We start from the raw sequence: 12,674 nt of genomic DNA on the forward strand, positions 1-12,674 counted from the left end.
GACTCCTCAAAGCTTTCATCAATGCATTCGTGTATACCCTACAATTCACAAATTGTGGCATCGCTGGAAAGCATGCCAACCCGATCCTTCCTTCCCGAGGCCATTGTGTAAGACTCGTATAATCGCCCCCATTCGCCTTTTACTATAAATTTACCATAACGTTGTTTCTATTTCCCCCATCAAATCCTCCTGGGACGTCAGCTTCAATACTATTTTCATTCTTTCCGCCCTGGTTTGATTCCACTCTTTCCACAAACCTTAACATGTCACCTGCTTTTTTTTTTTTTGTTTGCCCTAAATCTGCATTTTATCGTTCACTTTTCTTTTTGCTCGGTGTGATACCACGGGATGGCGGGTTCATGTCTTCTCTTGGCATTCTATGTGCCCCGCATCTGCTCGCACTATGCCCTGGAGAGTGTGCGGGGTAGTGGGGAAGCTTTTTCCCTGCATCCTCTACTTTCCTCACACACCTACCTTCATGCCTCCCCTTGAGCCATGGGGTGGTGGGGAAGACTTTTCCTTGCCACTCCCCATAGGCCCGCACCTGCCTCCTTTCTGTCCTAGACTGCTCGCGGGGTGAAAAAGAGAGATAGGGGGGATCTATAATAACCCACTCTACTCGACCCAATTTAAATTTTTTTTTGACTATTTATTTATTTATTTTTAGTTATTTATTTATTCTTATTTGGTGTTTGATTTAATCGCATATTCTGGGCATCTATGCAAATAGAATAGGTATTCATCCATCCGGGATGAGCATCTAACCATGCGGGTTAGGCATCTATCCATACGGGAAAAGAGGTTTCATCTATCCAATACGGGATAGGCATCTACCCAAATGGGGTAGGACTCTATCCAACTTGGGATAGGAGGTTCTCTGGCCAGAGACTTAGACTCATCGGGACCATCCGGGTCCTGAGTCACTCTCTAAGAACTACACTCCTCTAATAGGAGTGCACCGAGGTTGCCATCCTTAGGAGAAAATAAAATAACATAATACAAGCTTGAGTTTTGCCTCAAAATTTGGCCTAAAGCCTCGAGAAGTCAAGCGAATCCATACGGGATTCCTTCCGAGTATGTGTTGGATTATCCTTTTTTTTCCCTTTAAACTTCCAATTAGTAATTATATGCCCTTTGATTGAGAGGCCGAGGAACTTCGCAGACCATCTACTAGAGACAACTTGGTCCCTAGACTGCCTACATACCTGTTTCGACACGAGATCAATGCTTTAAGTATGTAGTTCTGTTTTCTAATCTATGGCTTTAATGTAAACTGTTTTGGTGGGTACGCAACCCTTTCTAGGGTCAATGTCCCAGACAGTTTCTCTACGGTTGCTACCCACAATGGTAGCTTTAAGCAAAGGGCTCAAGGTGGCCTATTGCTTGTGGCCTAAAACATCTAGGTCCTATATCCTATCAAAAGTATCACCCTTACCCCATTATCAAACGTCAAAAATCATCAAGATAAAATAAAGTTCTAAAAGCATCTCACTCAACCAACCCTAATGGGGTTTTCTAAGGTTTAACTGAGTGGATGTAAATTCATTTAAAATTTATCTTTTTAGATTATCGATCTAAGGGGGATTACCCGCCCCTTGGATTTTAACTTTCATGTGACCCTTATTACTCCCCGACGATTTATAGGGACGATGCCACAAACGCCGTTGTTGCAACTTTATTAGGTGTTAAGTGCAGTAGTTCAACATGACGACATTACCCGTAAGCGTGACCCAGAGGCACCATAGATACCGAACGCTGCTAAGGTTTTTGTTTTCCATCTCTTCTTTGTTTATTTATCTAACTAAATAACTCAGAAAACTTAAGTATCACAGAGCTTAAAACAACTTATGAAAGCAACTATTATTCTATTGAAAGCTTAAATAATCATTATCCTATCGCAACTTGAAAATTGAGAACATTATTTACAAAGACTTATAAATTGAAAAAACAAACAAACTAATTCTATGAAAATGGAGAATCACTATTACTTCTAGAAGATTAATATTCAATTTGAGAAGGGCTATTAAATCTATCTTTTGAAATATAAATCACATGATAACAACAATTATGTAACTTGCACGATGAAATAAATATATAACTTGCATGATAAAAATAAATACGTAACTTTTATGAAAGATTAGCAAATAATCTTAAATGAAGGCAATTTTAAGTAAAATATTATATCATTTGCTTTGAAATAAACTATTGGATAAGGAGACTCTAAACATGATTATTTGGAAAGAAGTTCCTTTAAAACTTTATACTATTTGAAATTAAATTAAGTTAGATTGATGTTTATAACTATAAGTGTAATAATTCATAATGAATTGAAATTACCAATTAATATAACCCAACCATCCCCAAATTACAATTTACTTACAAATTAATCTATAAATTTACCAAACCAAAATTCAATTAAACGAAAATTCTAATTCTTAAATTTACCAAACTGAAATTTAACCTTAATTAATCTACGAATAGTATTTACCTTCTAAAATTTACTACAAATATTATTTTACCAAATTAAAACTTAATTTTAAATTAATCTACAAATATTATTTTACCCAATCAAAATTTAATCATAATAAATCTAAATTCTAACACAACTAAAATTTCATTCCAAATTATTAATCTACAAATATAATTTTACCAACTAAAAGTTTAATTAGAAAGTATTAGATAACAATAATTCCAAATTATAAATTTGATTATAAATTAATCTAAATATTTTTTTTACCAAACTAAAATTTAGATTAGAAAGTATTAACTAATTCCTTTTTGTAAATTAATCTAAATATAAATTACCTAACAAAGACTTTTAATTGACAAAGAATATATTAATAAACAAATTGACAAAGAAAATATTAATAAATGAAATCTTAATTTAATTATAACTAATTAATAAATTTTACATTAATAAAATTCTTAACCTACAATTTTAAATTAACTATCATAGTTTCCAAAAAATGACTTTGCATGGTGGCGGTAATGTTTTAATAAAGGGGAGGGAATGGGGAAAGTGGACCATGCCCCCCATTAATGGCAGTTTTTAAATAAAGAAACAACTGTCCATAAGTTATAGTTATAGTTATATATATATGATGTTTTATTAAATTTGCTTGATTTAATTATACACAAGGGAATGATTTTTTTAGAGGACTAATTAAACACATGAAATTAATCTAAGAGAGATTAAATTTAGGGAATAAATTTAAGGGGAAAACAAAATTAATACATCAGATAAAAAAAATACATTTTTTAGGAAAAATAATTTACAGAGAGAAATATTTATTTAAAAGATGAACAATCACAGAGAGAAGAATTGATGAGAGAAATAATTATTTCGAGAGAGGTGAATGATATTTATATATTGGAAATAAATATCATATAGATGCTTAATCTATTTCCAAAAATGTGTTTTTTTAAAATCCTTTTTCTTAAAATTTCTCGAAAAAAAAAGTGAAAAAGTAAAGTGTTTTTCTTTCTTTTCCACTAAAATAAAAATCTGTGTATGCAACATTGAAAGGAACCTCTATCAAATGCATTTTTCTATTGATAATAGATTTTCCTATTTGATTAATCTATCTAATTAATTAAGAGATGTTTTCTTACATTTCTCTATTGAAAATATATTTTCTTATTCTATTAATCTATCTAAATCTTTCTTTTTATTATTTTATTATTATTATTTTTTTTTGAAAAGAAAAGTAATATACATATATTCCTAATAAATCTCGTTCTTTATTTTATATATATATATATATATATATATATATATATATATAAACTAAAAAATAAATTCTTGAAAAAATAGAATCCAAAGCGAAGAAAATAGGAGCGTTTAAAGATGTTTCTCATTTTCAAATTTTTATCCCCTTATTGTATATAAATTTTCACTATCAAAATCTATACAAATCCACTATAGAAAAATCCATGCAAGTAGAATTCTTTACATAAAATTTCTGTTTTTTTCAAAACAAGAAATAGACAAGAAGGGAACCTGGATCGATGTAATCACTTGATGTTGAATCACCTCCAAATCTTCCCAAGTATCCTTCTTCAATCCTTCCTTCAATCTTGGTAAGATATCCTCAAAACTTGAAAAAAAAAACAATCTCCTACAATACAATTGTCTACAAAATTCTTCCTACTTCTAACGTTTTTTTTTTCAAGAACTCAAGAAATTACTTTTCATCAAAAATGCCATAGCCCACTTTTTGAAAGTTAACATGCATTATATAGAAATATGCATCATTTTCCACTATCAAGAGAATTAATGCATTTTAAATATTCTTTTCCAAAAATTGATCCATGCAAAATTAATTACTGACAAAGTGGGGGTTACATGCAAGAAAGTGGAATTTTGAAATCTACTTCTAGAAGCTTGCCCATAGAATTTATGATTAACAATATTCATAAAATGATATGAAATTTGATAGCAATAGTAGTGAGTTTTTATCAAGATAGAGAAACGTGGTTATGACAGGATCTCTTACTCTTGTGGGTCCACCGCATCCTTTTCACCATATGTATATTCGCTCATGTGCGATATTCATATTTACGTTTCACATTTTTCAACCTTGCATTTTTGAGATATTTGCACAACTTGGTCAATTACATTATAAGAATGTAATTAATCACCATGCATTTTATTACATGAAATAATCTAATACTTTGTTTTTCCATCTTATCATACCTTTATAAAATAATGCAATAGGTTGAGCCCCTTTATGTCCAAATCAAATCATGGAGGTGATTTAATTTGTCTCACTTGTATCTTCACTCAAATCAACTCCACATCAATATTATTTAAATCAAAACGCCCATAGAATTTATGATTAACAATATTCATAAAATGATATGAAATATGATAGCAATAGTAGTGAGTTTTTATCAAGATAGAGAAATGTGGTTATGACAGGATCTCTCGCTATTCCGCAGCCCCTCTTTTAAAAAAATCCCTTCTTCTCCTGCTTGTGTTCTATCTTACTCTTGTGGGTCCACCGCATCCTTTTCACCATATGTATATTCGCTCATGTGCGATATTCATATTTACGTTTCACATTTTTCAACCTTGCATTTTTGAGATATTTGCACAACTTGGTCAATTACATTATAAGAATGTAATTAATCACCATGCATTATATTACATGAAATAATCTAATACTTTGTTTTTCCATCTTATCATACCTTTATAAAATAATGCAATAGGTTGAGCCCCTTTATGTCCAAATCAAATCATGGAGGTGATTTAATTTGTCTCACTTGTATCTTCACTCAAATCAACTCCACATCAATATTATTTAAATAAAAACAAATTAAATAATATATTAAATATTTTATAAGCTTCAATCTATTTCTCACTAGGTTGTATCATAAGTCGAGCCTTGGGTGGGCTCGACTAATTTTTTTTTCATTTCTGGGCAACTGGTCTAACACGCAATCCTCAAAACGCTGAATGAGGATGTTATTAGTAAGAGAAATTGAATGCGAGATCATCAAACTTGACATTTTTACAATTTTGAAATCTGGTAAAAAACACTTGAGTAGCCTCTAGAATCAGCTTCAAAAACTGATCAAAACACCTGATCAAGGCCTAAGACCTGGCACGCTGATAGAATGTAATATAGAGAATCTAGGGCATCAAACAGATCCTCATTATGATTTATGAGGCAAAATATATTAACCTCCAAAGTTGCTTACTCAGTAAATCTAGAAAGTGCTGCTTAAGGAACCTTGAAAAGGTCCATTTGGAATGGACTTTGAAAACTGATCAAATGACGAGCTGGGGGTCTACAAACTTGGGAAGTGGTATATAATTTTATAGATAATCATGGGGTACAACCAATTTTAAGTGTAGGTCATCTAGGCATAAATAAAAATTCACAAAGAGGGCTACAAACTACTGTTTGACATAGTCTAGTTTGCAAAACTGAACTTTTTGCAAATGGATTTGACTTTAGAAACTCATCAAACAGATTCATGGGGATTTCCCAACCAACATGGGGCTTCAAAAAATATAAAAGAATCATAAAAAAGTCTCATTTGGGCTTAAAAATCAACTGATGCAAAGATATAACTGCTCAAAGTGGGCTACTCAGAAAAGTGCAAAAGGTGCAAACAACAACCCTAACTTCATGACCTCTGAAGGAGACTTCACCAACACATCAAATCTGGTCTAGGGAAGCTACAAATGGAATTATAACATCTCTGCAAGGTGCATAACACTTCCCCAATGGGATTTCTCATGAAACTTAATAGGTCCAAAAATATGAGCTCACAAACTGAACTATTCAGGCCTGTTCTACAAGGGCAAATTTGAGTGCATTTGAACAAAATTTTAGACAGACCCTCAAAATTATGCAAAAATTTTGAGGTCCCAACATGTCCCAAAACTACTCTAATAGAAAAATTGGAAGCATTAGTATGTATATGGAATGGTTCTCTCCATACAGGTCTTTTGATTATTGGTGATGTAGTCAAAGCATATTTAATATCTTCAAATGACTTCTGGCAGTCATCTGTGTACCAAAATTCTGAGTCCTTTTTAAGTAATGTGAATAGTGGTTCAACGAGTTTATTGAATCCTTCAATGAATCTTGTATAGTAACCTGCATGACCAAGAAAACCTCTAACATCAGTTTGAGTTTTTGGAACATCAATTTGTTGGATGACCTCCACCTTTTGTGGATCAACTTTAATGCCCTCTTTAGAAATATGATGTCCTAAAAGAATCCCTTCAGTCATCATAAGATAACATTTTTCATGATTGAGTGACAACCTGTTATCTTTGCATCTTTGCAACACCTTATCTAAACTCTCCAATGCCTCATCATAAGTTTTCCCATGGACTGAAAAGTTATCCATATAAACTTCCACACATGAAGTAGTTAGGTTAGCAAAAATGGCTAAAGCAAATCTTTGAAAAGTGGCTGGTGCATTACAAAGTCCAAATGGAAGGACTCTATATGCAAAAGTTCCCCAAGGACATGTAAATGTTGTCTTATCTTGGTCCTCAGGAGCCACTTGTATTTGGTTGTAACCGCTAAAACCATCAAAGAAAGAGAAATAACTACTGCCAGCTAGGTTATCAAGAACTTGATCAATAAATGGTAAAGGAAAATAATATCTTTTATTGGCCTTATTTAATTCCCCATAGTCAACACAAACACACCACTTTCCATTCTTCTTTGGTACAATAACCAATGGTGAAACCCATTGACTATCAGATATTGGGTAGATAAACCCTACTTGCAGCAATTTTTCTATTTCTGTCTTAACAAAATCTCTCAAAGCTGGGTTGATTCATCTCTATCCTTGCCTTACAGGCTTGACATATTTAGTGTAGATGTGATGTGTACAAATTGAAGGATGAATTCCTTGCATATCCTTGTATTCCCAAGCAAATGCTTCTGAATGTTTTTCCAGTGTGAGTTTTAATTTCTCTTCTTCCGTGGGAGGTAAAGATGAACTAATAAATAGAGGTTTGTCTGTTGAATTTAAGATTTCCTTGGTATCAGTCTTCCTTTCACCTGGATTTCCAATGAGTGTATTAAGAGGGAAAGGATGTGAATTGGTATGATGAAAAAATTCCTTATTGCTTTCCCTATTGTCTTTCTTTTGGAAGGGATTTTCCTTCATTTCCTCATAGTGTTCTTCCTCATCACCCAATTTGTCTCCCTGCTCTACATATTCCTCATATTCTTCAATATGTTCAGTCAAAGTGACCATGGCTAATTCAACAACCCCATCCTCTTTTGAATCCATATTATCATCAATCCATTGATGAGTGTTAGAATGAATTGATGGTTTAGCTGGGGGGTAAAGTATCAATTCCTTCTATTTCTGACCATTAGAAATGGTCATACTACCAGATTTGTAGTCTATTAGAGCTGTTGGTGTTGCTAACCAAGGTCCCCCTAGAATGATTGGATATTTTGATGCCTTCTTCCTGGCTTTAAGTACTAGAAATTCTACTGGATAATCCCAAGTATCAATAGTAACCTTGACATCTTCCAGAACCCCTTCAGGTTTAGTAGTAGATTGATCTACTAATTGAAGTACAATTGTTGTTGGTTGAACTTGGGTCATTCCTAAATTTTTTTTTGTATCTATTGTGATAATATTTATGGCCTATCCTAAATCAATTAACACATTAGGTATCTCAACTTCTCCTATACTAAAGGTAATCACATGACTTCCAGGATCACTATGTTTCTTAGGAAGCAACCTTCCTGACAATACATCAGTAAGTTTGGTTCCTACCTGAATAGTGGGTGGAAATTTTTGTTTCCTCTTAGGCGTCTTTACACAAAGTGATTTGATAAGCTAGTTTATTTATGAAATATCCTTGATAGCTTGTAATAAAGGGATTTCAATGTTAATCTTTTTCAACTCCCAAAGAAGTGGAGAGTTTGTGATATTGATATGATTAGATCAGTAGATTTCAGGAGCTTTCTGTGGTGTTTCGAAATGTTTTGATACAGAGCTTTACCAGTCATTTCCTTTTCTTCACCAAATTCATGACTTTCTTAATTCGTTTCCTCTATCTTTTTGTTCTCCTTAGTATCACATTTTGAAGGCACATTGCAATTCCTTAATTGAATATCATTTACTTCTATAAAATTCAACCTAGGAGGATTGATATCAATATTAAATATATTTTGAGGATGGTTGTTCTTAGGATTTGGGACTGGCTGTGTTGGTAGTTGAGGTTGATTTACCTGTTCATTTACAGTATTTGGACTAGCGATAAGAGGTGGAGTTTTTCCCGAAGGTCGTTTTGACCCTTGATTTTGCCATGGTTGAAATTGATTTTAGTTTTATTGCCATGATTGTGGATTAGGTTGCCATTGAGGTTGGTTTTGTTGTCATGGTAGATTCCATTGTGGGCTAACCCACTTTGGAGGTCCCCATGGTGTAGGAGGTGGTTGCATTGGAAAAGGAGGAGCCCATTGATTAGTATTCCAGTTGTTCTGAGGACCATATTATCTTGAATAGGAATTGAATCTTGAATTTTATGATCTTTGTCCTACATAGTTAAGCTCTTCCTCAACGATTGGAGGTTTCTTTAAATGATTTCTAATATGTGATAAGAGATTACAAGAGCTTGTTGCATGATTCTTTTCATAGATTTCACATAGGTCAATTTGATTCAGTGGACATTCCCTTAAAAGATGTTTACCCCTACATTTTGAACAATAGATGGCTAAGGGCTCAGTGGTTTTCTTATCTCCCCGTGTGTTAAGATGGAGCAGTATATCAATTTTCAAATTTTCCATCTCCTCCATTACTTGAGACATATTAGGACCTAAATCTTTGTTTTCTCTGGAATTTCTAGTTCCCACTGTGGTCCTAGAATAATTCCAACAAATCTCAATAATTTCCTCTAAAGGAATCTTATTAATAACACCTTTCCCCATTAAATTCAAAGCTTCTTTTGATTCATCATCAATTCCCCTTAGGAAAATTGTTCGACTAATGTCATCATTTAGTCCTTCAACACATTTTTTGTACACAAACATGAACTTATTAACATAATCCTTATCCTTCCTATCTCTCACCCGACAATAATCCTGGTATTTATCCAAGAAAACAATTCCCATCTCAAGCCATGTTGAGATAGAACCAGATCTTAATCCCATGAACCATCTTTTAAAGTAGAAGGAAATAACTTCAATTTTTGGTTATCAACAATATAATCATAAGTTTGACACAAGACTTTAAACTTAAAAACGAATGAGTCAAGATCTTCAAAAGTTTTTCCTCTAAAAGTTGGCAATACAGAGCGTGAAATATTTTTCATAGGAGGTTCATTATCCTTCACATTGAGGTTGATAGGATATGAAAATGTCCTATTTGGTGGGTGATCTTGTGCCTCCTCTCGGTCACCCTTCTCTTCTTCTTGATGTTGTTAAAATTGGTCAACTTGTTCTTCTATTTTTTTTTTTTGTTCTTCTTGCAGTTGATCAAGATTGTAATGTCTTGGAAGGAATATTCCAAATCAATTTGTATTTCTTCTCATCAATTGTTAAAATTTCCCTTATCAACACTAAAGCTCTAACTTAAATAGCTAGATCTTTTTATGTTCCCCGACAATGATGCCAAAAATGGTGGGCAAGGTCATTGATGTGTCAACTTGCACCATTTAAATTCTCTTCAAATATCGAACCAGGGTGTGTCTAAAGTTGTCCGTGATAAGGAATGATTTGGTACAATTTTGGGCAGTTTGCACTTATAAATAGCGACTGGGGTGTGATCATACTCCATCAGGAACTATCAGGAGCTCTCTACTATGACTGAATTTGTAGGCTAAAAAGATCCTTTACAATCTAAACTAAAGAAACCAAACTCATCCTATGAAGATTTAGATTTGTTGACAAGAACTCGAATAGGGTGGAGTTAAGACTTAACAATGGAATTATCTAGAAAACTTAAATAACTTTTAAATCCTAAGAATTTAAATTTATACTAAGTGCTGGAAAATAAACCTATCTTACGCTTGTTGAAAAGGAAATCTAAATTATGTTTGTAGAGAATGAGATCTAGTCTATTAAAACATAAGAACCACTAAATCCATGGGTTCACCTAACAACATTTTCGCTCTCATCTTAATTTTCAAATTCATCATCTCATTAACTACTTTAACAACAAAACACATCTAACGTAAATGTATTCTAACAAGGCTATAAATTGAAGCTAACTAACATTCATCTACCAAATGATATTTGCATGAAATAAACACTTAACCTATGAAATTAATTTCCTAATCACTCAAAACTCACATCATTAACTGAACATATTTAAATAAATCTCAATGCCCCAACTGAAAATGAAAGAAAAATAACTCAAGAATCACCTCCCTTCGGTTGAGAGAGCCCTTGTCTTCCTTTGGTGGGATCCCAAACACAAGATTTCAGATCAACTTTTGATTTTTATTTAAATAAACTTCCAAAAAGGAAGTGAACAAAACTTGTTGATTACAAAACGTAAGGCTCTATTGTCGAATATCTTACTGTCTATTTTTTCTATTACACACTATAGAGAACATCAAGATATTTATATATCCTTTATTCAAACTCAAACTATGGTTACCCACCTAAAGTAAAGTAACATATACAAAAACAAACTGGAGAAAAATTAACAAGAAATAAATTAACTTTAGAAGGAAGTTAAGATCTAGCAGGCTTCTAATGGAACAGGTGTAAAGAAGATCAAGAAGATCTTATCAACTGGAGTGATCAAGAGTTGTAATCGACCTTGTGGCAACCAACTTGTATTTGTCCGCTGAGTCTGCTTGTTTACTCAATATATATTCAAAAATACATTTATGAAGATAAAATAGAACATGGTGACATTATTCTGATTATCATACTATTCATATGTATAAACAAGCAAAAAGTGAAACATTATACCACAAGACATCATTTCTAATATTACTTCTAATAGTAGAATATGACAACAAAAGTGAGTAAATATGAGTGCACTAAGGATGCCGCTAGGCATATTAGTTCACAAACTATTTAAATTTTACAGTATAAACTAAAATAAAAATTATTATGATGGAGCACCCATCACTCAATCGGCTCATGGCTCAACTCATCTTCTAAGGGGCATGTTTGCCCCTAGATTTTGACTGATCTATTCTTGATAAACCATCAGAAGGTGACCTTATAGACCCACCCATCATCAATGCTATTCTTCATCCACCACCTACAACATTCATACTCACGACCTCTTTACCTCCATTTTATATACCACAAAACACTTCTAATCCGTCCATATCCCAACCTCCTAGGTCAATCGCACCTCTCCACAATTCCTTCAATTACATCAATACTAGTCTACCTCCTATCATATCTCAACCTCAAAACACTTCACAAACCCCCACTTCCTCTTATCAATATATTGGTGGTGGTGGTATCTCACCCATGTCCAACCAAATCCTAGGGTCTAACACAAATCATTACATCCCTTGTGTCCAAAATCAACACCCTGACTTCATGAAGGAAATTCAGGATGGATGGGACTAATAAGAAACCTTATACTTTCAAATAAATATGTCCTTATCCATATGATCTTTCCATTTCGGTCACCCCGTATCCCCCAGGTTTCAATATGCCCAAGTTTGAGAAGTACAAGGGCAAGGGTGAGCCTAGAGACCATGTCCATGAATTATATATCCTTTTTAGGAGGTCTCCTATAGTGACATTTACCTTAGAAGACTTTTTCCTAAAATTTTTAGTGGGGATGCCCTTGCTTGGTTCTCCACCCTAACTCATGGATCCATCAAGTTATTTCTTGATCTTATAGAGAAGTTCATGTTCCATTACACATATAACATTGAGAATGATGCTTCTATGATGGACTAATGCAACACAAAATAGAGGCCCAGAGAAACCTTTGCTAACTTTCTTCAAAGGTGGTGCCATCTCATCAAGAAATTTCCTTGGGACATACTAGAGTCACACCAAATTGAGTTATTTCAACACAACTTGGTACCAGAACTGTCTAAATCTTTGAGTTGTCAATGCTTGGACACATTTGAACCAATAACCAAGATAGGTATAGCCAAAGAGCATGTCCTCTTAGAGGAAGGAGCATTGAAATATTATAAGAAATCTAATCAATGTTCTTCCTCGTATAGCGACAAGTCCAAGTATTGGTCTAAAAAC

The sequence above is a fragment of the Cryptomeria japonica genome, chromosome 6, assembly GCF_030272615.1.
Source record: "Cryptomeria japonica chromosome 6, Sugi_1.0, whole genome shotgun sequence".
Taxonomy (NCBI): Eukaryota; Viridiplantae; Streptophyta; class Pinopsida; order Cupressales; family Cupressaceae; genus Cryptomeria; species Cryptomeria japonica.